Source organism: Podarcis erhardii, assembly GCF_964252035.2.
Source record: "Podarcis erhardii genome assembly, chromosome: 5".
NCBI classification, from domain to species: Eukaryota; Metazoa; Chordata; class Lepidosauria; order Squamata; family Lacertidae; genus Podarcis; species Podarcis erhardii.
The window spans coordinates 82,693,589-82,718,787 of NC_138509.1; positions in this window are offsets into that span (position 1 = coordinate 82,693,589).

The window sequence follows — 25,199 nt, forward strand, 5'->3', positions numbered from 1 at the left end:
TGACAGTGGCAGCACCAGCTGGTGATGCATTCCTTGGAAGCCGTGTCTTCTTCTGTCCCTGCGGATCCTGCCACCCAAGTCAATTGACTCACCTTGCCTCATGGGTAGCAGGCCCTGATCCCTGGTGCTTCCAAGGCAGGGAAGGCATGCATAAATTTGGCACTGAGGGATGGATTAGGCGATGGGTGTGGTTTTGGCACCTGCACTGAACTCACCGAAGGCCATTAAGGGTCACATGCTACCAGCAAGCCATGTGTTGCCCTCATGTGCCTCATACTATTGAGCAGAAATTACATTGAGAAGAACGGCAAATGAGTAAAATCCTTGGCTGTTCACCCAGCTTAGAGTTCAAACATACAACCAATGTTTTTAATGGGCTTACAAACAATTTGCTTGATATAGCGCAGTAGTCTTGTTATGTGGGTGGAGTATTTCACAACACAGAGTTCATGAAACTGTTTCTGCAATACAAACTCTCTGTGTTAAAAATCTCTCTTCTTGCAGTTTAATTCATCAGTGGTTTTGTTGTAGGCAGATACATGGAATGGAAAGTTTAGTATCATAATAAATCTAGAATATATGAGGAACATTAAATTATCTATTGAAGATCTGGTTCCAACCTTAATTAGTTACAGATCCACTTCCTTAATAAAAATAGCGCATGGAGAATTTTGATCAGGCAACTCACCCTGATATAGCAACACCAACGTATTTAACATAGTATATATCTTTGTAATAAATACAGAAAGGCTTTATCTTTGACAAATCAAACTTCTTCCTTCCATTAACTGTGACTATTACAGTGTTGTTAGTAGTAAGGGTTTATTCATTTTCCACTTATTATCACAATTACTGAAGTGCAAAATTGCACTTATAATAAAGTAAATAAATTGATGAGCAATTGCTGATTGCAAAGAGGAAACCATTTACTCAAGCCACCACCATTACCATTCCAAGAGGAACAGAACTTTTCTAATTGCGCTCTAATACAGTGGTACCTCAGGTTACAGACGCTTCAGGTTACAGACTCCGCTAACCCAGAAATAGTACCTCGGGTTAAGAACTTTGCTTCTGCTTCAGGATGAGAACAGAAACAGCGGGAGGCCCCATTAGCTAAAGTGATACCTCAGGTTAAGAACAGTTTCAGGTTAAGAATGGACCTCCAGAACGAAGTAAGTTTTTAACCTGAGGTACCACTATACATATGTTTTGTCCCAGGAGGAAACAGGTAGCAAGTAATTAAAACAAAAAGCCACTAGAGGGCGTCTTTTAATTAAAGGACCAGTAGCCCTGCAAAAGCTCAACAGCTATTTGCCAGCCCATTCTGGAAAGATGGGAACTGGAATTGCATTTTATGATCAAAATCCACCACAAATCAGATGTGACAAAGATGGTGTGACATGATCAAATAAATGGATCACAATAACGTGGAAACAACATAGGCCAAACTTTTCATAAAATGTGAGTGAACAAAGGATGGAAATTCGGGTGACAACATCTAATGGGAAGCAACTGTCAGACGTGAACCAGCAGTAAATCACACTGTGCAAGTTGGAATTAAAACTATATTGACAAAAAACACAATTGGCACAGACTTGGCAGAATATCAGTCCCAATGAGCACAGCAACTCATCCCTGGTAGGTCTCACCCCCCTCCCCATGAAGCAGCTGCTGAGACTGAAGGTCCATGCCTCCCCACAGCTGCTAAAGTCCAGCCCCACCCCCAGCAGTAATTGAAGGCTGTGCCTATATGCCTGACTTTGCTCCTTCCTTTTCATTCCTCTTCTGGTTCTGGGAAACAAGTGGAAGGGGAGCTTGTCACAGCAGGAGGGGGAGACACTCTTGACTCTTCACCAGCCTGACTCTTATCTCCCTGTTGGCCTTTCTCCTCTCAGCCCTCCTGCTTCAACATCTGCCTCTGGGCTCACTAAGTGTTATGGGCCAGGAGTCGGCTTCACCTGCTGAGCAGCAGCCTGAAGGTGCAGAAGGCGAAGTGACTCCACCTGCTGCAGATCAGCCTTCTTGCTCCTGATGAGAACCACCTAGCTCCAGCTTTCTTAAGCAGGGTTTCCAGCCTCAGCCAGTTGCTGGAAACACCATTTGTCATTCCTGGCCAGTCCTTGCTGCTTCTTAGAATCATAGAATCATAGAATCAGACAGTCCTCATCTCGTGGAGGGCACTGGAGATGCAGGTGGAATAGGATCATTCCCAAACTTCTGCACAGGTTGTATTCCCTGATTTCTCTAATGTGTGGCCAGGGCGCCATTCTTCCTCTCATTTCTCGCTCACCTTCTAAAGTTATCTGCTAATAATCAACTAATTATTTGGTGATGGGGGTAGAAAAAAATGCACATTATTGAAAATTAGACATGCTTAAGTACCTTGGTGAAGTGTGTTCAATCCGCCCCCCATATAATTTTTTTTTAGTAGAAAAACAGTTTTTTTTTTCCTTTGAGGATGCAGTTTCCCCTGTTTTGTAGTATTTATTTAGTTTCTTCATTAATGGTTTCATGTCTTACTTCATATTTAAGAATTTTTAAATATTTATAAGCCTCCCAGAGAACTTTACATTGCTTAGATATATTTCTTAAATCAAGTCTGCTTGTATTTTATGTGCTGAAACAAATATGCATGTATTTATAATATTCTTTAATCACCGAGCCTTTTTTTTTTTTTTTGCTTCATTAGTGTTAGATAGGTATTTTGGTCTTTTGAATAAAGTTTCTGCCATCTATGGTCTAGAGCAGCCAATTAACACCTCTTAACAGCTATTAAAGGGGATAATTGCCTGCTGTTATATTCACATTTCAAAAGCTAATTACAGACAATTTAGTCTTCATAAACCCAGCCCTATCTCCAGGTATGTTGGCCCTGCTATGGATTGCAAAGGGAACTGAAACATGCATTTCTAATAATAGTTATCATCAATGTATCACTTTACATCCGCAAAGGACTTAACAATCATCTCATTAATCTTCATTACATTCTTGCAATGTAGGCAGAGAGATATTATTATTATTATGCCTCCTTAATGGAACAAGAATCAAGGCTGAGGGGTGGTGTGTCTAAGGAAGTGGATAGAAGCCCCTGCTCACATTCCAGTTTAAGACTTGGACCTGCAATATGGCTATTCAACATTCAGCTCCCCAATTCTTCCCCACTCACAGGTGTTCCTGCGTTGGTGGTGGTCTAGTGCACCAGAAGATGGCATCACACATAGGAAGAACTTGAGAAAAGGCAGTTGGGAAAAGGTCCTGTGGAGTGAGCAATATTTCCAAGGGTGGAATTCTGGGGCTACAAGAGTTCAAATACATCAACAGAAGTATAGTGTCCAGATCAAAGGAAGTAAGGGTACCACTCTATTCTGCCTTAGTCAGACCACGCTTGGACCAACCAAGATGAACAAGGGTCTGGAAACCAAGCCGTATGAGGAGCGCTTAGAATCATAGAATAGAATCATAGAGTTGGAAGAGACCACAAGGGCCATCGAGTCCAACCCCCTGCCAAGGAGGAAACACCATCAGAGCACTCCTGACATATGGTTGTCAAGCCTCTGCTTAAAGACCTCCAAAGAAGGAGACTCCACCACACTCCTTGGCAGCAAATTCCACTGTCGAACAGCTCTTACTGTCAGGAAGTTCTTCCTAATGTTTAGGTGGAATCTTTTTTCTTGTAGTTTGGAACCATTGCTCCGTGTCCGCTTCTCTGGAGCAGCAGAAAACAACCTTTCTCCCTCCTCTATGTGACATCCTTTTATATATTTGAACATGGCTATCATATCACCCCTTAACCTCCTCTTCTCCAGGCTAAACATGCCCAGCTCCCTTAGCCGTTCCTCATAAGGCATCGTTTCCAGGCCTTTGACCATTTTGGTTGCCCTCCTCTGGAAGCTTGAAGGAGCTGAGTATGTTTAGCCTGGAAAAGAGGAGACAGAGGAGATATGATAGCCATCTTCAAATATCTTAAGGGCTGTCACTTGCTTGTTTTCTCCTGCTCTGGAGGGTAGGACTCAAAGCAATGGCTTCAAGTTGCAAGCGAGGAGATTCCGACTAAACATTCGGCAGAACTTTTTGACAGTAAGAGATGTTCGGCAGTGGAACGGACTCCCACTAGAGGTGGTGGACTCTCCTTCCTTGGAGATTTTCAAACAGAGGTTGGATGGCCATCTGTCATGGATGCTTTATCACCATGCAGAGGGTTGGACTAGATGACCTGTGGGGTCCCTTCTAACTCTACAGTTCTGAGATTCTTTGCCAGCCCAGCTAAGCAGCCAACAAGGGCTGCTGCATTCAGAGTACAATAAAGAAGCCTCAAGGTTACAAAGGTATGTAAAATGACCTATCAGTTGATATTGAATAAAAATGTGGAAAGTAGAAAGACAGGAAGCTGCTTCATTCCAAGCTATTCCATTAGCCACTCCTAATTGTCTACACTTGCTGGCTGAATCTTTCCAAGATTTCAGAAAAGAGGCTTTCCCAGCTCTTCCTGGTGGTGCTTGGGACTGGACCTTATCATGCAAAGCATGTGGATATAATGAAATGCAGGTTGACTTCCAGACACAGCAATGCATCCCAGAATATTCCAAGGCTGTGGACATAAAGGGCCCAAAGAGGCCAAATGTCACTGCCTACGTTGGTATACTCAGTGAATAAGTAACAGCAGCTGCTGACCATTATTTTAGTACTGCATGAAGTCATTTTTCACTCTCCTTGCAGACATCCAGTTCACAAAGCCTGCCCAGATACGGAAGCCTTCTATCAGGTTATGTTCATATATTAAGGAGCCTTCAGCCAGTTAAACTTTCTCAAATCCATATGAATTGACCTTCTGTTTCGTAATCGGCGAAGGTTCCCATATTAAATACAGCCTGGATAAGATCTCACTCGATATTAAGCTCGCACAATTGTCTCCGAAGAAAAATAAAAGCTCTCAAACAGATTTTCACTGGAAAGGAGAACCATAGCTTCAAATAAAACCGGATACACAATCAATGATAATGCACATTAAATGAATAGCCGATGAATGGACCGTTTGCTTTGTAAATGGGAATCTTATTAGCTTGCATAGATTATGGTGACTGATAAGTGGAAAAAATAATTGGTTCCCTTTTTCTCTGAAGAAAACAGGCAACCTATTAGTAATAGCTAGACACAGAGATCAAAGGAATGTTGTTTTCCATGCTTGACTTCTGCTGTGATGTTTTAACCCTTGCATTACTAACTTTGTTTTTAGCATTCTGAAAGGCAAGAATATAGGGGGGGATCTATTTAGTACAAAGAGACCTTTGTACTAAAGCAGGAATGGGAAATTTGTGCCCTTCCAGCGGTGTTGGAATGCAACCTCATCAGCCTCAGGCAGCATGGCCAATGGTGAGGGGAGTTTATTTTATTTATTTTTTATCACATGTGCTTCAATAGTGAGAGATCTAAAGTTCTAGCTCAGCCATGAAGTTAATGATTTTGGCTGGGCCAATCATTATCTTTCAGCATTCTCTCAGTAAAGTGTGAATATCGGTTGCTACCTCAGAGGATGGTTGGGAAGGTGAACAAAATATGTGGTATATGTAGCACTTTATGAGCTTGGGAAATGTTGAACTATAGAAATGGGTTGGTTTTCTTTACCAAACACGGTGAGGTTTACTGAACTTGCAGTTTACCTCTGTTTTATTTTTCTTAACAAGAAAATGGCACCGAGGCAGAAATGCTTTGCTTGCCAAGCAGCTTCTGCAGCGATGGCAAAGGCACAATGTATCAGTCTATTTACTGTTGCCACTATATACGGAGCAGTCATCCAATTCTCATGTTAATCAAACGCTAGAAAGACTAACACAGTATTATATGTTAATGTCATAACCAATAAGTCAGTCATTCAGTGGAATCTTTGTGGAGGGATTAGACTGACATTGCAGCTTTGCAGGTGTTCTTCAGCAGAACAAATACTCTAATACAGAGCCACAGCCATGAATATATCCAGGGAATTTTGCAATGTGTGTTTTATTCAGAAAGCAGGGGAGTGTGCTGCACATAACAAGGGATTGAAATCCTACCACTTCATCTATAACATTCAGAGGCAGAACCGAAGAGAAAGAAGCAACAGAGAACTGAGGGCGAATAGTCTTATGAAATTCTCCAAACATACCATAAAGGGGTCCTTATTCATGGGGGGGGGGTGCTCATTTTGAGGGGAAGTAATTTGCCAGATACTCTCAGGGCAGTGCTGCTGCTGCTGCTGGATTTCTCCAACTATTTCAGGGTTCAGGGCTCACCATTAGCAATTTATTATTATTTATTTTTTTGCTATTTACACCACCAGCAGCAATAGAAAAAAGCCATTGCACAGCTCCTGTAGTGGCAGTCCAGCCAACATTTTCTATCTACCATGTTGCCCTGGATGTATTTTCATTCCAAGTCACTGAGAGGAAAATGGCCTCTTCCACCTTTCACCCATACCCCAAATGGCAAATGATGTTCAGCCAAATGGTCCTCTTTTCCAAGAAAGAACATTCTATGACAATCTCTTTTAAGAAATTTGCACTCAGGTCAGTCCTACATAATATTCAACATTATTTTTCATTGAGCCACTGACTAGGATCGGGGGAGAAATGCATTCAGTTCACATTTTCATGTAAACCCTACATAATTCCCACCTCCTGAATCAAACAAAAAAACATGCGGTTTTCATTTGAAATTTGCACTTAGTGATGTGGTTGTGTGTCAAAGCCCCAAGCCACCCCCACAAGAATAAAGACACAAGGACACAGAATTTTAGGTTAATGTTAATGGGCAAAATATAGGCCACAACTTTATTGGTTACAGAATGTGAGAGGTATTGGTAAGTCTGGTAAGGGTAAACCACCAGTAGGGGGAGCCTAGCCGATGTGGGTCGACTTGCGCATCCCCTGGGTTCCTGCTGGAGTTGTGGCATGGCCCTAGCCCCTCCCTGGGCTTTGGACAAGACCCACCCCCCCAGATTCTTTGCACTTAGTGATGCAGTTACCCAACCCAAAAAGTGTATACAGAAATGCATATGTTTCAGAAAACAATGTTACAATACCCTCCATATATTAGGGGGGAATATCTGTGGGGCATGTGGTACTCTCAGCAATTCCCCATCTGAATAGTGCAAGTCAGGCAAGGATAGCTCAATTGGTTAGAGCATGGTGCTGATTACACCATCGCAGTCGCAGGTTTGATCCTCATATGGGACAACTGCATGTTCCTGCATTGCGGGGGGTTGGACTAAATCAGCCTTTCTCAAACTGTGGGTCCCCAGATGTTGTTGAACTACAACTCCCATCACCCCTAGCTAGCAAGGCCAGAGCTCAGGGATGATGGGAGTTGTAGTCCAACAACATCTGGGGACCCACAGGTTGAGAACAGCTGGACTACATGATCCTCAGGGTCCCTCCGAACTCTGAGATTCTATGATATGACCTGCCACACTGGAGCAATGCATTTTCTCTTCCCACCCCAATTCTGTTTCTTTTTTAAAGAACAGTTTTGTTCCCATAGAAGCCAGTGGGAGAGAAATTAAAAGAATTCCATGGCTGCTGTACTGCGCTCTCTAATCAGGAGGCATGCCAGGGGAATGTGGAAAGGGCGACGGCTTCTCTTGCCATGCTTGAGACATGTCCACAGAAACCTCAATCCCTGCTGCCTCTGAGGTTAGAGCTCCAACATCAGGGAGGCAGAGGATGTGGACATTTCCTTAGTCTTGTGGAAGAGTCAGGCAAAGTCAGATCCCCCTCTCCAAAGGCAGATCTATCTCTTCAGAGAAGGAAATCCTATGAATGCGATAGCCTCTAGGATGCCCTTGTAAGGAACTGTAGGATTTCAGCTGAGCTAAATTGAGAAGACATTAAGACTAAGGAAGTGAACAAAAGGCAAAGTCATAATTGTGTTGGCAGTATACTGTATGTTAAATACAGCATGGCATCCAACACCACAAGAGATTTCATATGGCAGAAAGCAGGCAAGAATCTTACTCAACACTTTATATTGGAAGAACATTGGCTATGTTTTTAAAAAAGGTAAAGGTAAAGGACCGCTGGACGGTTAAGTCCAGTCAAAGGCGACTATGGGGTTGTGGAGCTCATCTCACTTTCAGGCTGAGGGAGCTGGCGTTTGTCCACAGACAGGTTTCTGGGTCATGTGGCCAGCATGATTAAACCACTTCTGGCACAATGGGACACTGTGACGGAAGCCAGAGCGCATGGAAATGCCGTTTACCTTCCCACTGCAGTAGTACCTGTTTATCTACTTGCACTGGCATGCTTTCAAACTGCCAGGATGGCAGGAGTTGGGACAGAGCAACAGAGGTTCACCCCGTCGTGGGGATTTGAACTGCCGACATTCTGATCAGCAAGCCCAAGAGGCTCAGTGGTTTAGACCACAGCGCCACCCGCGTCCCAGCTATATTTTACCTCCACAGTCAGAAGCAATATGCCTCTGAACACCAGCTGATTGGAATTGCAGGGGAGTAGAGGGCTATTATGCTCAGGTTATGCTTGTGGGCTTCCCATGGGCATCTTGTTGGTCCCTGTGAAACCAGGATATTGGCATTTGGCCTCATCCAGCAGGATTCTTCTTAGGTTCTTAAGCAACCTATTTAAACATGCGCAGTGTGGAAAGCCACCTTCCCCCGACACCTAGATGCAATATTCTGCTTTGAACTTATGAAAAACAACAGCAATCCTCTTGTTGGCATAAAATAATCTGAAGAATTTTACTGTTTAACTGGACAAGCTTTATGGCATACAAACACCTCAGGTAGCATAAATACTAAGTGAGTGTAATAAAACTGGCCGGCAGCCAGGAAAGATAGCTGGATGGTGCTGAAGATATGAGATGCTGTTTAGTGAGGCAGAAGACGAAACCTTTAGCGGCATAAATATTTAAATGGCATAACGGGGTATAATGGCTTTTTACGTAAATTAGTTTTACTACTTAAATCTACACCTTGTAAAATTACAACCAAGCAGCCCAGTTGTAGCTTTGCGTTCATATTTGAAGGGGGGGAAGGAAACAGCAGAAAACCAAACAAAGCACAGTTTTATTTAAACACCTTCACATGTCTGGTGGAGATGACTGCTACTTTCTCTTGCCACGTGTGGGCCAAAATCCCGCGCAGAACTTCAGGAGGGCATGGGGCTCCACTCAAGCACATTGAGGAACAAGGGTCTGTGTGACAGTATCCCACCCCACAATGTTGGATAAGCAGAAGCTCAAATAGGTGGCACAATCTTGAATGTGAGGAATCCAGGTTTATACCATTCTTAACCTGGGCTCCAACATTAGTTATTTGATCAAGGACAAGTCTTGCTGAAGGATAACCAGCATAGCTTTTGCAAGCGTAGGTCCTGTCTCACTACACATTTCAAGTTCTTTGAGTGTTTCAACAAGCAGAAGATAGAGGTGATTGATTCGACATTATGTTTTGATAAAGTGCCTCGCTGAAAACTCCTAAGCTTTGTAGTCATGGGATAAGAGGAGAGGCTTTTTATGGGTCAGTAAGTGGTTAAGGAACAGGAAGCAGAGAGTTGGAATAAATGGGCAGTTCTTTCAATGGAGGGATGTAGAAAGTGGAAACCCCCAAGGATTGGTATTAGGAACTGTGCTTTTTTAACTAATTCATAAATTATCTAGAGTTAGGGGTGATTCCTAAACTAGGCAAGTTTGTGATGATGCCAAATTGTCCAAGGTTGTTTTTGAACAAGGATTAAGAAGAACTCCATAAGTATCTATCCAACCTGGGTAAATAAGAAGTAGAATAGCAAGTGCAATTCAACTTGTGCAAAGTGATTCACACCGAGGCAAATAATAATAAGAATTTCACATATGCACTATTGCAATGTCATTCTAGGACACCGTGAAGGAAATGGCATCTGGCATGTTAGGACAATAAGGCTATCCAATGAAGCTAAAAGTTGGAAAATTCAGGAAAGACAAGTGCAAGTACTTCAGGCTGTAAGAGCACAAGTAAGTAAAATGGAAACATTATTTTCCCCTCCCTCCCCACCCCCTGCTGCCCCCCAAAATGAAAACTTTGCTGTATCCATGCTTATTTTATAAAGTCAGAGTTTACAAATAATTCAAAGTCTTGTTATTCACAGCAGGATCTGTTTTTTCAGAATACCTCAGCTCCAATTAATTCATCAAAACAAGTAGCTGCCTCTTCAAAGTAGGGCAAGCACACCCAACAGAGGCCAAACTCTTTGAAAACCTGATCATAAGTGTCACAATAGGACACCATTGGGTGATGCACACATTGCAAAAAGCCTGCTCTGGTAGGGAACCTAATCATTAGCTGATGCTGGAAAAGAAGTCTTTTATTTACTACTTCCAATCAGATTCTTCTTCATGCTGAAGAGTATACAAAACAAAAGCTGTGGCTTCCCAGCGTGCATCTGATTACCAAATAGGTACAAACTGGCTTCCTCAAAACTTTCCCATTTCTAGAGTTTTCAGTCTTTATCAGAAGACCTTAGCTATCCTGTTCTGTTCCTGACCTCACATGACTTTACAACAGACCCGTTTGCAAGTTTGCTGTGCTGTGTACCTCATTGAAAAGAGTGGCTTCCTCCCTTGTGCTAAATTAAAGGGATGTTTGGATGTTCATTCCACTGGAAGGAATGGGGACAGGGAGACAGCATCCAGGCACCAGGCTCTGCCCACAACCTGTGCACATAATAATTATGTGTGCAGCGTGCTCCACTCAGACACCTCTACCTATGCCCAGATGTCTCCGCACCCATCACACAGAGAAGGCAGCGGTGGATTATGTTGCTCTTTATGAAAGCTCATTCTATGCACAGAATATAAATCCACATGTAGGAGCCTGTGGAGCAAACTCCAGCTTTCTCGGTAACACTGGGCCCTCTGGGCACACTCCCTGTAGCTGCCTTATTCATGCATAGCATTTGCAACGGGGGGGGGGGGGGTGGGGATGGGAAATCATGGGCAACGTGCCCTACACATGCAGTGTGAAGGTGACTGTGTGAATAGGGCTCCTGTAGTGTTAGTTATCCATTCTCCTTGACGGTGTGGATTGGCTCACTTGCTTGAATGCTGTTTGTGCTACAGGTGCTCTGTGCACCTTAATTCTGCTTTGTGTCGTAAGTCCTCTTGTGGGGTTTAGTATAATACGAGGGCATGAAGAATGTGAGAGCGACAAGTCCCGACACCTCAGGCACATGCCCCAGCCACATGTGGGATTTTGGCCCACACGTAGCAATCAGTGTCGGCCTGAAGGGGCAAGCGCCGTAACCGTGCTGAGGATTTCCAACACAAGTACATCAATATTTGAGAGAACACCTTTTCTGGAATTACCATTCTGGAGCTGACATCATCAAACGTTCAGACCCTCATTTTTCTTTGTCGTTACCTACATCCGCTTTTTGTGTGTGACAGTATTCACTGGTATGAAGTAACATTGCCACTTTTTATGCTTCCTGTGGCAGCCATTTTGTGCTCACAGCACTGTTATTATTTTTACCAAAAAAGAGAGCTTTCCTTACCTGTATTACCTACACACTGTAAAAAATTGGCAAGAGCTTGCATTTAGCCCCTTTTAATACCTGGCCTCTCTAGATTCCCAGCATGCCTTTGGACCACACGGTTTGTCACAGAAGCAAATTGGGGGAAAGGTTAGAATTAGCAGATTAGTTCAGGACAAGAACATCTCGATTAAGGGTGGATGAGCTCCTTTTCTTTAACAAAAAATGAGCTGCAAATAAGCCACATCCAGATGCTATTTTTGTCTGAGCACCTTCATCTGCTATTGTCCTCATCTCTTCACAGCCATAGCCAGAGGGAAATCTCACAGATGTTTCCTAATCAGGTCATCCAGCACACTCCATTTATCCCCAAAAGACAATTCCTTATTCCCCATTAAATGCCGCTCTCTATTCCCTTTGTGAACATAGCATTTCCGGCTTCAATGAAGCTTCTACAGGCATTAAGCTATAGATGTAGATACTCTATATTAGCACAACTGTTTAGCAGCCTAGGTAGAATAACAAGTTTGTGATATATTTCAGGTGCTTATATTTATTTATTAGTTTGTTTAATTAATTGTAAAGCACCTAAAATCTACCAGGAACCCTACCCAATCTGCTTACTCCTGAGAAGAGCAAGCTATTTCAAATCACAGGAGGTGGCTTGATTTTGAAAGCTTCCCAGCTTTCTTCCCTGGTGACAGGGCTGCCCTTCCTTGAGGGAAGAGTGCAGCTCATGCCTTGGGCACCAGATGGTTATAAGCTGTTGAGGTTCACAGCTGCATACTCCCTGTGACCTGTCCTTCTCTCCTCAGGCTAGTCTGCTGCCGCCCTCCAGGGTGATGAAAGACCTCCTCCCGTGTTTAGTGTTGTGATAGGAAGCCTCAGACCTGGGGGTGGAAAGCAGCTCACTAGACTTCCTTATCTGGCCCTTGCAGACCCTCCCCAGACCATGACTCTCCCCAGGCCCTCCTTGCTTCCCAGGTCTCCTACCTCCCTGCATGCTTTTTGAGTGCATTCACCTGATCATTGATCATACCCTTTGCTTGCCAGGATACAGAGAGGGGTGGGTTGTGTGTGTCAAAACGGTTGACTTTCATAGGTGTGGGATGTAACTGATTGTACAATAATGGCAGCTTTTTCTGTGGCTCCATCCACTTTAACTTCTGGCACACGGCCCTTGGAAGATTGTCCATGTGGCCCTAGGGCTAAAAGTGTGCCACCTCCCAGACTTATGCCACAAAGGACCATGGTGTTGTGTAATGCCAACTATGAAAATGCAGCAAGCCTAGTGGAATAAACGCTGTTTTTGAAACTCTGTGCTTCCTCTGCAAATAAATTCATTACCAAACCTCTTTGCCCACGAGACAGGCGGGCAGCGAAGAGACAGGCAGGGCATTACAGGTCACAAGGACGTAGATTTGTGAAAGAGGAGACGGTTGAAAAGGTGAGAAAAAAAAGGAGCTGGAGCTTTTAATACCTTCTTGAAAAGTTAATCAATTGATTTATGACAGCCAAGTGTTAGGGTAATCTTCGCTGCGACTGGGTAGGCAAAAGTGGACACCACGTTGTCACGTTTTTCAGAGATAAATTCACACCGATTTGCAAGGTAACCTGTTTGGATTGAGATCACAGAGTAATTCATGGACATAAGACAATGAGGTTTTGCACATTTATTGGGGTTTTGTCCTCTTGCTATGTGTGGAAATAACTCCAGTGCCATCCCTGAGATGTGTTTTTTCGAGGACCCACCTTGTACCTGTGACTGTGATATGTCTGAATTGTTTTTAATACTGGATTTTAAATTGTTGCAAGCCACCCTGGGACCTGCTGGTAAAGGCCAGGTAATACATTTAATTATCACCTTTTTCAGGGTAGGCTGCTAATGACTTTAGGAATGCTCACATAGGCTACTGGGTCAAGCTGCCATTCCTCAAATTGTTAACTAATAAAGTTGTGATCTTTTTTCCTTAAATTTTGTCTCTCAAATCTTTTGTTGGGGTGGGCAGCCAATTGTTTTGCCCTTTCCATCACTATTAATTGGTTATTCGGTGGCTGGTCCTGATTAGGCCTCACTACACCAGTGGCTTCTGCCTTCCAAGTATCACGTGTGCATTATTGACCTTATGTAAACAAAAATCTTCCGTCAACACTTGCAGGCTCCAATTTCCTCTATTTCCTTACAAATGGTGGAAAACATGCTTATCGCTTATAAAATATGAAATGTGTTATATCTTATTCATGAATCCTGATAGTTGCTCCGCAGCAGCCTTCAAATGTACCTTCTGCAAATATCCAGATGAACAATTTATGTGACAAGTAATGACACGCTAACATCTTTGAAAGTTAAGTATTTGTGTTAATGTTTTAACAGAGACACTTTTAGTGACAGATTCAGTGGATATTCTTCCACTCCCCCAACACAAAATGCAATCTATCTTCTGTGTGCAGAAATTGTAGACACAAGGGAGCATTCCGCGGTATACCTTTGCAGTGTTTGATGATCATAAAAAGGTAAAGGGATCCCTGACCAATAGGTCCAGTCGTGGATGACTCTGGGGTTGCAGCGCTCATCTTGCTTTACTGGCCGAGGGAGCTTCCGGGTCATGTGGCCAGCATGACTAAGCCGCTTCTGGCGAACCAGAGCAGCACACGGAAACGCTGTTTACCTTCCCGGATCGGTACCTATTTATCTACTTGCATTTTGGCGTGCTTTCGAACTGCTAGGTTGGCAATTGATAACACTGATGCATTATTCAACCATTTGTACCCACCCACCCACCCCATACCTATACAGACCAAGCAATGTGGAAGCCACTTCTCTGTGGTATAATCCCATACCAAGTGAAGGGTGGTCATTAGGGCAAATGGGACACTGTCCCACATCCTCAGACTGCCCTCGTTTCCTTGTCTGTCTTCTCACTTACAACCAGTTCTGGGAGTGACTCTACCTGCCAGTGGCTCTGGCTCCATCTACCGTTTGTCTCCCTGACTTCCACCCTGCCAGTCCCATTCATTTCCAGCCAGCATTCCCCATGCAGAAGTCTTTACCAACCTTGTACCATCCAGATGTTCTGGACTATGACACCCATTAGCCCCAGTGAGCACGCATGTTTTACAGCATAGTGTGTCTGTGTGTGGATGAGTATTGAAATCACCTGGGCAGGCCCATTCATATAAGACTAGAAGACCGCATATGGCATGAGGAAATGGCAGTGGGCCAAAATGGCAGCCCCAGTTTGCCACTCCACTTGTCAAATGCCCTCTAACCTGCTTTCCCACGGCAGGTAGAGGTTGCTGCTCTTGCTCCTGCATGCAACCACCCCTGCTGAACTTCTATCCCTTTGCTCTTCCTGTCCTATATGATAAGTGGGAAGTCCCCCACACTTCAGGGTATGGAAGGAGAAAGGTGGAGATCCACTCCAGCATAATCTTAAGCAACAGAAGCAGAAAGCAGTAAGAGGAGAGAAAACAAAGGAACCAAAACAGTCACACCCAGCATCCCTCTGGGATTTTAGGAAACAGATTTAGAACCCAGAATCTTAAAATATGGAAGTACACGAGGCAAAAGAAAACTCCTGAGCACCTTTGGCTGCACCTAAGAGCACTTCCAAGCTGTGAACCTGATCCTTAGAGGGGAGCACATCACTGTCTAGATCCACTGTCTAGAGTGGATCATGCACATAATATTGGGTCATCCTTCCAAAAGCATTTCTGTTTTGCGTGGATTATGCTTCAGATTGTTCACCCACCTCCTCTCCATGGCTGCCTTCTAACACATGTTCAGGACCTTCACTGCCTCTCTGCAATATATGTGTGTGTGTGTGTGTGAGTGAGAGAGAGAGAGAGAGAGAGAGAGAGAGAGAGAGGTGGGTCTCACCAGCATACCATATTCCAAATCTCCAAACTGCCTTTCCTAGAAGTTTCATGTAGATCTTAGACTTCATGGGAACAAAATGAAATCCTACAGCACCCCCATGCTGTTTGGCACAACTAAACCACCTTGAAACTTACATTTTTGATCCTCAGTATTCTGCTGTTTTATTCATTTCCCTAGCAAACCAATTTCTCTCTTTGTTGGACCTTTGCATTCAGCACCATGTTTGGGATCTGAGGATGAATTTTTACTCAGTGACCCATTTACTTCTCCATACTGAGCTGTGCATCGCAGCACAGTTTAAACCCATGCCAGTTGTGCTCTTGGTTTCCAGCTTTCAGGCACTTGGCCACTAGGAGCTGCCTGGGATGACCAATTATTTTGCACATAAGCCGCTTAACTGCCATCAAAAAGTCGTTGCTTATTACAGCCACAATGAACAGAGCTTGGATTTGAACCAGCCACCAAGCAGTGTCTCCATATGCCACCATCTAATCCCAAGCATCATCCACTGCCCTGTGAGATATAAATGTTAATTCTATCTTATGAAAGCCATCATTTCAGCTACTTGACTTTTAATCCCTTGATCCAATGAATTGATGGGATAGTCTTGGTTAGCATCTTGTGCTAGGGAATTGTTATCCCAGACCTTGAATAATTCCACCTGGTAATGTCTCACCTCAAGCACTATGCTTCTCCTGAAGTCCTCGAAGACTGCTAATTTTCAGACTGAACTTGGCAAGGAGAAGTGAATCATAGCGTAACCCCTATCTAGGCCTCAGTAGCTATGGGTTCCATGGTGTGTGACCAGCTGCTGCAGTGCGGGTCTAAAAATATAGCTCCAGTGTAAAGTTGTTTAAGGGATCAATGTTCTCCCTCTTGCCCTAAGCGAGCAGAAGTAGTTTAAATAGAATCTTGAATGGCCAACTGTTCTGTCACACGCACCCTGCTTTAAACTTCACACTGCCAAGGAAAGTGAAAGATGAAGAAAATGTCTCTTGTTAGTGCACCAGTGCTAATTTTATCCATATTTATCCACTTTGGAGGAATGAAATGCACCACTATGGATCAGTTTAGTGAAGTGATGATTTAAGTCTTGCTTGTCTACCACCAGGGCCAGCTCGCCCATGAGGCAAGGTGAAGCATCCACCTCAGGTGGCAGAAATGCAAGTGACGGGGGGCCCATGGCCTCCCGCTGCTTTCACTGGGGAAGTGGTGCCAGCAGTAATCTCACCAGAAACCAGTGCTGTTGGTGGCACTGCTTCTCCTTCAGCAGCAGAGGCGGTGGGGCTCGTACTTTAACTATTGTTTTGTTTATTCAGATTTAGTTGATTTGTTGATGCAGAAATAAGCCCCACTGTGTTCAGTGGAGTTAGGTAAAGGTAAACAGACACCTGACCATTAGGTCCAGTCACGAATGACTCTGGGGTTGCGGTGCTCATCTCTCTTTATTGTCCAAGGGAGCCGGCGTACAGCTTCTGAGTCATGTGGCCAGCATGACAAAGCTGCTTCTGGCGAACCAGAGCAGTGCATGGAAATGCCGTTTACCTTCCCACCGGAGCGGTACCTATTTATCTACTTGCACCTTGACATGCTTTCGAACTGCTAGGTTGCCAGGAGCAGGGACCGAGCAACGGGAGCTCACCCCGTTGTGGGGATTTGAACCGCTGACCTTCTGATCGGCAAGTCCTAGGCTCTGTGGTTTAACCCACAGTGCTACCCGCGTCCCAACAATGGAGTGACTCCTAGGCAATTATGCCCAGGCTATCTACCCTCTTCCTCTTAATGCACATGCAAAAGGCGCAGTCTTGGAATAGCACGCATACAGAGCCAGTGTCTTTTTGTTAATTGATATTTATTGCCAGCTCCTATCATAGGAGCCAACCCCTAGGGGCCGTGGGGGCTTCAGCCCCTACAGTAAAATATTTGAAGGGGCTGGGCTCCACAAAGCTGATGGGCATTTCCATTCAAATGGTGTGTGTGTGCACTGCGGCTTACCTGGGCCCAATATTTTATTCAAGTTGCCACCCCGGCTCCTATTACTTTACCTCAAGGAACATGTTGATATTTAACATCTGTACCATAAAACTATACTCCTACCATTCCTGCCCTGATCTTTCCATATGACCCAGAACAATTCTGATAAAACCGCCCGCCTGCTAAGTCTTCATGGAAAGGGACAGAAAGATTGTGAAGCACTGTAGGAGGTTGGAGCTTCACGATCAAAATTCATGGTAAAAAATATTAACTGGGTCAAAACAGGTGGACTCAGTGGTAATAGAAAACAGACCAGTGATGAGTCAGAGAGGAAGCTGATCCATTTAAAGAGCAGCACTGAAGGGCAGGCATCTCAATGTCAGAGCAGCATTAGAAAAACTATCAGAGAAAAATTGTGATGGAGAAAGAGTTAGTACTGAGAATCTATATACAGTATACCGGTATATGAAATACGTTGTCATAATTATTATTGTCATCGTCATTATTTGTTTAAGGTGCGGCATTTTAACAACACTGGGAGGGGGTGGAAAGGGAGTGTGTTCAGAGAAGGAACGAGTAAATCTGTCAATTTTGGATGCTCTCAGTTTCCCATTTGTTCTGCACCTAAGTTCATTTCTCCATATTTCCACATCACTTTTAATAAATCACTAAGTCGTCTCTAAAAGATGAGATCAAGGTACCATCCCAGGTTCTAAGGCTCTAGGATGCCACTCCAGACAAAGGGAGGTCAGCAAAAAGAAGTATTTGGACTTCCCAATACCTATACTGGTTGGTAATTGACAGAGTCAGCCCACACATGAGGCAGGGTAAACCACCCGCCTCAGACAGCGGAAGTAACAAGAGGAGATGGCGCCCCTCCTGCCACTTCTGTCACTTAGTTTTTGTGAGGTGAGAGTGGAGTGTTCTGGTGGCGGTGAATTGGGGGGCAGGTGGTGTTGGGAGGGACACATTCTCATTTCTCCTCAGCAGGTAAAATGGTGCAGGCTGCACCTGATAATTGAACACTGGCAGGGATATATCTATCCTTACAGAAACGTAGAAATGAAGTGGTGAGATGCTATGGAAACCTCCTTGGAGAAGGACAAAGAGTATCGGCTGTATGATGAACAGGTTGAGGAGCCATAATAGGGAAGGAGAAAACTTTCAAAGATTTTATGGGGGAGCTATAAATCGAATGGTTTGAATGATTTTAATTTTCTTATTTGACTTTTGTCCTGCTGTTCTTCTATTTTTTTAAAAAATAATATTTATTAAAGTTTCAACAATTACAGAAAGAAAAAATAAACATACCACATTAAACAAAAACAAAACAACACACCACAATATAAAAAAGAGGGGGGGGGCAGAGAAATAAAACCCATTAAACAAAAACAAAAACGCAAAAAAGAAAATGCATCAGATCTCCTCATTACCATTCTTTCATTAGCTTATTTCCTTGACCTCCTCACACCTCCCTTTTTTGTATTCTAGGTCTATTATCTATTTCAGCAAATCCTTTCCCTCTTTTAAAATTTTTGTCCTGTAAATTGTCTTAATATAATGTAGCTTTACTTTTCCTCCTTTCACCAATTAACAGTCAGTTATTCCCAAATCCTTTATATCCTTCCTGCTAAAATCATATAATATTGTTCCAACATCCTTCTAACAGATATTAATTTTACAGTGTTTCTATAAATAGTCTTTTCCACTTTTTGTTCTGTAATTTATCTTAATATAATGTAACTTTACTTTCCCTCCTTTCGTCAATTAACAGTCTATTTTTTTCCCTGCTAGAACCTCCAAACAAGTCCTGCTGTTCTTCTAAGGCAGGGATGGAGAACCTGACCTCCCCCACCCCCATCTCATTGGACTCCAGATCCCGCCACCCCTGACCATTGACCATGCTGACTCTGGCTGGTGGGAGTTGGAGTCCTACAATGACTGAAGGGCTACAGTTATGTAATCCCTACTCTAAGAAAGTTCCTTCCACATGGTGTTTGGATCAGGCTTTTAGTGTGGTTTTGGTGTTGTGGATAGGATGGATGAATCTGACATTTTGGGTCCCTCTCAGTTTCTCATTTTCCCAGTCTCACATTTGTTCAATGTTTGCATCAGTTTGTGACCTTTTTTTTTTTTTTTTTTTTTTTGGAGGAGGGTGGAGCGGAGAAAAAGTTGTATGAAAAAATTGTATGCATTTTTTGGGCATTTGTCCTAAAATGCACATAATTTTGAATTGATTTCCCCTGATTCAATGCATTTTTATTTTATTTTTACTATATTTTCACCAATTTTTTTTTGAACACACTTTCCATAATGTAGTGATGTTTTTGTACACCTTGGATGAAAATGCAAATTTCACAGTAGGGGGCTGCATTGTGGTTCAAGTATTGGCTCGGGAAATGCAAAATTAGGTAAGGTAAAGGTAAAGGGACCCCTGACATTAGGTCCAGTTGTGGCTGACTCTGGGGTTGTGGCACACATCTTGCTTTATTGGCCGAGGGAGCCGGCGTACAGCTTCGGGGTCATGTGGCCAGCATGACTAAGCCGCTTCTGGTGAACCAGAGCAGTGTACGGAAACACCGTTTACCTTCCTGCCAGAGCAGTACCTATTTATTTACGTGTTTTTGAACTGCTAGGTTGGCAGGAGCAGGGACCGAGCAACGGGAGCTCACCCTGTCGCGGGGATTTGAACCACCAACCTAGGAAGTCCTAGGCTCTGTGGCTTAACTCACAGCGCCACCTGCTGTACATGCATGTTAAAATGTGAGCTGAACTAATTTCTCCCCTTCTGTATTTGTGACATCTTTCCTCTCTCTTGTTCTTTTCTCCTTTTTCTCAAGTGGGCTACAAAATAGAGATGATGACAGAAGATCAATGTACTCAGCAGCTGTCATCCTTGCAGGTGTGCCAAGTTGCTTTCTCTATTGCTGCTAAACCTCTGGAGCAGTTTACCAGCCCAGTGGTAGGGAACATGATACCCTCGGAGGTCCTGTCAGTCACATGAGACATTTAGTGCAAGGGCCTGGCTCCTGGCATTATGTTGAACTCAACACCAAAATCGCATCCCACCTCTATGTCTTGCCTTACAAATCTTTTGTTTGCAAATTGTGAGACAGGCGGTGAACTGGTGGCACATAATTAGCTGTGGCATGGCATGCCAACCTGGTTATGAAATCACTGTTAAAATGCTTCCAGAAAACTATTTAATAACAACTCTGGTATATTGGGAAGGAGCTGCAGCCCAGTGGCAGGGCACATACTTTGCATGTAGACAGTTCTAGGTAGAGCTGTGCCCTGGATTTGGCAAGGTTGTGAGCCAAATGGGTCCAATTTGGAGGGATTCAGGCATCGCTTGAGTCAGGGTAAGACAGATACAGATCACTTTGGCTTAGGGTAGATGACCCAGAGCAAACCAGGGCTGTAATGGGAAGCATGAAGGGGAGGGGCAGCAAGGCAAAGACCAAGACTTCACTACCATCTACATCTTCTCAGGAAAAGGTACAAGGCCAAAGCTGCTAGACTCTCCTTCCTGCTCAGTACACCACAGAGCGTCTGCTATGTTCCCTGCATGAAAGCAGCTTATGACTCATCACTGCACAGAAACACTCTCTCCATTCAACAGCTATTGAATGGAGGAAGCAATCTTCCAGGGTTTAGGTGCCCACTCATAGGCAGTTTCCCCACAGAGAAGCTGTTTGTGATGGAGCACACTGCAGAATTGAACCCTCTGTAATCAGTAGGGGGAGATGCAATGTCTCTTTCCTCAGCCACCTCCCAGCTATATGTTTAATTAGATTTTTCTACTCTAGCCCTATGCCCTGAACTAATTCAGAACTTGATTTGAAGAGGGATGAAGGGTGCCTGGATTGGCTCAGGGCAGACTTGATTGGGAGAACTGGATTCGGTGCAGCCCTCATTCCAGGATCAGTCCTTCACATATCCATATAGGTCTGGACAGTTCCTATGTTCCTATGCAGATTTCATATGCACATAAGCACTTGCAAAAGAACAAGTAAGACTGTCCAAGGTGGAACAGAAGGAAGGGGCACACCTCCATAACTCTGGCACTGAAGAGTAAATATGGTGATTGAAGAAATGAGGGCCAACGTTCAGATTTGGGATACTGATGGAATACCACTTGCTGAGAATCACAAGTGAGCAGAATGCTGTTGTGCTTGCATACAGCCATACAGCCAGACATATGCATCACCTTCTCTTCACATTCATGGTCTCTCTCTCTTCCAACTCTATGATTTTTTGAGCAAACAAACAAACAAACAAACAAGCTGAAGCTTCCCTCCCAGCCTTTTTCAAAACAAGGAATTTCTGAACTCCTGTAGACATTAGTAAGGTTCTTTTTTCTTAATCTACCCTGATCACAGGTCACCAAAACTATAAATTGTATTCAGAAACCAAGTCTAAGTGCTCTGTGCTGAGTGTTTTATTTCCCTTATTCCTATTAGAAATTCCTGTTGCACCCTAAACTGCCTTTTTTTTTTTTTTTTTTTTTTGCTGCCTTCTTTGTATCTGCATCACACACTGATGACTCAGAATCGTCTTGCGATCGACCGAGGCTCCTGGGTCTCTTTTCTCTTCTCTCAGTAAATGCCCATTGTACTCATATAATTGCCTTTGAAATTATTATGAGACCCCCAAACAACTTCCCTTCTCTACAGCAATAATAACTATAAGCTATTTTTGCACACATGGGTATGAGAAAATATTGTTGAATGTTTTCTTTTTGGGTCTGTGTTGTAAAATTTGACCTTTCGGCAACTTAGTTATTCTATTTCTCTCTCCCGCCCCTTCTTCCCGAGATCTTCCTTATAGTCATATTTATCTTTCTCCCAAATTCCCCCCTATGGCCCACTAGAAAGGCCAAGCAGTGTTGTCCTTAATCACATTTTTATTCTTCTCGAGTGCCCTGGTGACGACCTGTTCTTATCCATGCGATTACCACAAAGCCACATGCACTCTCATTTCCAATCATTATCTCTTTAGCTCCTGTTTGCCCAAGCACTAATGAGTTTGTATTTGCATAAACGGGAAGCTCAAAACTCTCCTGAAACAATAGCCTAATAAAGTTATGGGTACGAAATGGAGCTTAGGGTGCAGGCAGGCACTGTAGCAATTCTACTCACTTGGTCTCAACTGTAACTGGCTGGAACACAGACAACTTCTCACCACTTCACTGCAAACAAGTACTAAATTTCTTGAAAGTTTTCTTCTCTCATCTCTCTCTCAGGCCACCTTAGAAATTCTTAGAATTTGGGTGGGTGGATAGCTTCAGCTTACATTACAGAATGTCCATTCCAGCGCTCTCAGTTTCTGATTTTCTCCTGTTCAGTTCTCCAGATTTCCACATCAGCTTGCAATTCATTTATTTGATTCATGGAAATTCATCAGCATCTTACTGTAAATTTCTTCTAATATACTTATGTTTGTGTGCAATTTTGCCAAATAAACACTGGACCAATGCAGCCAAACGCTAGTGAGGCTTCATGATTGAGCTTACGCAGCAGCAGTGAAGACTGTGTAGAAGAATACTTTGCGTCTTCATTGCATTCCCATTGTACCACCCTGTAGAGCTTTCCTGAGTGATGTGCGGCCCTTCACACTGTAGCCCAAAGGAGGTGGGAGCACCAATGGTGCCCTACAGCCACTTGTTTGCAAAGCATGTCGAAGATAAAATTGTTTGAATCAGCTGGTACCTTGACTCTGCTATTATAGCAGGTGAACCTCAAGAGATATCCTGAGCACCGCCTAGCCCAGTTTTGTTGAATGAGCTTAAACTGAGGATGTGGACAATGTTTGGGTCTGTGTAGGTGCCCACATGTGCTCTTGACCCTTTCTCTTCATGGATGATAAATGCTAATAAAGGGGGGGAGCTGGATGGACCAGGGTCCCTGCCTCCTTAAGAAGCCTTCTATGCATCCAGAAAATGTAAACTACTGACCAATTATTCATATTCCCTTTTGGGGGCAAGGTTTTTGAGCAGGTGGTTACTGATCATATCCAAGTTCTCTTGGATGTGACCAGTTCTCTAGATCCATTTCAATCTCAGTTTAGATTTGGTTTTGGCACGGGAACTGCAGAACTTGAGCTGGGAGTTCAAGTTCTTTGTCCAGCTATGAAGGCCAGGATAGACTGAGTATATATAACGACAGAGCCCCAGAATACATTTGGGATGTAACATTTTTTAAAAAGAAGATTTTTCTCCCCTTAAAGCCGTAGGCTAGCTAGCAGAACTAAACTGGATTGATTAATCACAACACCTATTGTTTGGAGCGTGCCATGCAGAGATTTGTGTTTATACTCCCTTGATATGCCGAGTTCATTTCACATCAAATTATTCTGCAGAGATAGTGTCCAATTCAAAAAAACAGCTTGAATGTCATTTAAATGTGCTTGATGCACCTTTTTACATGATAAACACATTGCTTGATCTATTGCTTGTGAATAGGACAGTTAATGCTTGATCTAATGTCAACATTTAAAAAGATGAAACTTTTATGTCTTGCTGGATTTGCATTCAGGCTACCAATGCCGAACCTCAGTGTTTAATAGGAGTTATTTATTTCCATAGCAATTCAGTTTATGAGGAGAAAAGAAAACATGTCTGAAATATGAATTCTTGCCTCAAGGATACTCGTTATGTACCTACTTTTGTCACATTACTGTGACTATTTAGCATGTAATCCAGTATTGTGCTGTATGGGAGTTAGAACTGACAGGTGCATTCTCTTATGCATAAATCAAATTAGAAGTTTGATATTGAATGCTATAGGTTGTCTGCTCACACAGCAGGATTTCTCCCTTTCTCTCTCCTCTGCAGTCCCCCCTGCACTCTCAAATTCTGCTCCAAAGGGATCGGAGGCCTTCCAGGGCAGATTTTGGGGGGAAATTGGGAGGTTTTTTTGTGGGGGGGGGGGGTTTATGAGAGGAAGACTTGTTGCCTGAGTGGAAGCTCACTTACACTGTGTTGAATGCAACCCAGTATATAAAGCAATTTCTCTAAGACAGATCTGCACAGCTTGTTGCCTATAAACCTGAACACAGCTCAGAAAAGCTACACTTTCTTTTTTCTTTCTGTTTTCTTCTCCCCCTAATGCCTCAACAAATGAAACGGATTTGTAAAAATGTTACATGGAAGAAGAAGAAGAAGAAAAAAACAACAACGAGACACTACACTTCTGTAAAACAAGAAAATCCTTAATAAAAAATATTTAAATAAAATAATAGAAAAGCTACACTTCCAATCAGTTGCTTGATTTTCCCTTCCATTTTTACTGGCCCTGTCAGGAAGAAAGAACAAGGGATGCCATTGTATTCCAAGTCGCCCTTCATTGTGCAACTTGCACTGGCCTTGCTCAGGTTGGGAACAGGAGTCACAAATAGTGCAGAAATAGAGATGTATGTTAGTCACCATATGTTGTCGGATTCCAGCTCTCAGCCTGCATGGTCGATGGTTAGGAATGATGAGAGCTGAAATCCAGCAACATGTGGAGGTCTTCCAGGTCCCCATCCCTCCCCTAAAAAAGGTAAAGGACCCCTGACAGTTAAGTCCAGTAGCAAACGACTCTGGGGTTGGGGCGCTCATCTCGCTTTACTGGCCGAGGGAGCCGACGTTTGTCCGCAGACAGTTTTTCTGGGTCATGTGGCCAGCACGACTAAGCCGCTTCTGGCAAAACCAGAGCAGTGCACGGAAATGCTGTCTACCTTCCCGCTGGAGCAGTACCTATTTATCTACTTGCACTTTGACGTGCTTTCGAACTGCTAGGTTGGCAGGAGCTGGGACCGAGCAAGGGGAGCTCACCTCGTCGTGGGGATTCGAACCGCCGACCTTCTGA